Raw genomic sequence first — 932 nt, forward strand, 5'->3', positions numbered from 1 at the left:
TTGGGGGAAAGCTATGCAATTTGCACGTCCCAGGAGAGAAAAAAGAAGAGCAGGTTCCAGTGATGATTAAAGCCCAGCCGCTGCCTGAGCTGTATATGGAACTCTGCCTATTCTGATTGTATAATGATATAAGTAGTTTTGATGAATTACACATAATTTAGCACCGCTTGACACAACTCTCTAATTATTGCAGATCCAAACCAGTAGCCCAGCTCCTGCGGTACAGAGATGAAAGAGATCTGTACACAGGTAAGTGCTTAGTTTCACAAAACTGAGAACAGTCTTAAAATAATTAATGCTATCTTATGCCAAATACAAAATGAAATATTAGTAAAACCTCCCTACAGAGACTCGAGAAGGGGAAAGAAAGCAAAATGGCCTTCACTCTGACTTTCCGTAAGCGTAGGATCCTGGATCACTCCCTTCTCCTTCAGAAGGAAAAATGAGGTACCTGCAACGTCGTCCTTTACATACACGCTCATGTATGATCTCATCATGCTTATACACAACCTTACCGATATTTAGTGTGTCTTGCTGGCAGTCCTGCTAGTGCTTAACTGGATTGGACACGGATTTGCTCTAAAACCCATGGAAATAGGCGGCTTTGGGATGGTTCTGAACACCAACCCGTTAGCTGCTGCGGATAAGCAGGGAATTGTGTGTGCTTGGGTCAATCGCATTTATATTTCAGAGGTAAATATTTATTAAGCATGCTTATGTATCTGTAGCATATAAACATCATTAAATATGAAGTTTACGGTGCGCAGGCTGTCGCCCTCGCCCGCTAAGCGCTCCCGGTTTCGGTCCCTCTCAGCAACCTCCTCCCCACAGCTCCACGCCGCGAGAGGCCTGCACGCTACGGCCCCCGAACGTGCCGGGCGCTGCCTCGGGGCGCAGGATCGGGGCGCGGCGCGGCGCAGCCCAGCGAGCCC

Source organism: Charadrius vociferus, unplaced genomic scaffold, assembly GCF_000708025.1.
Source record: "Charadrius vociferus isolate BGI_N301 unplaced genomic scaffold, ASM70802v2 scaffold477, whole genome shotgun sequence".
Taxonomy (NCBI): Eukaryota; Metazoa; Chordata; class Aves; order Charadriiformes; family Charadriidae; genus Charadrius; species Charadrius vociferus.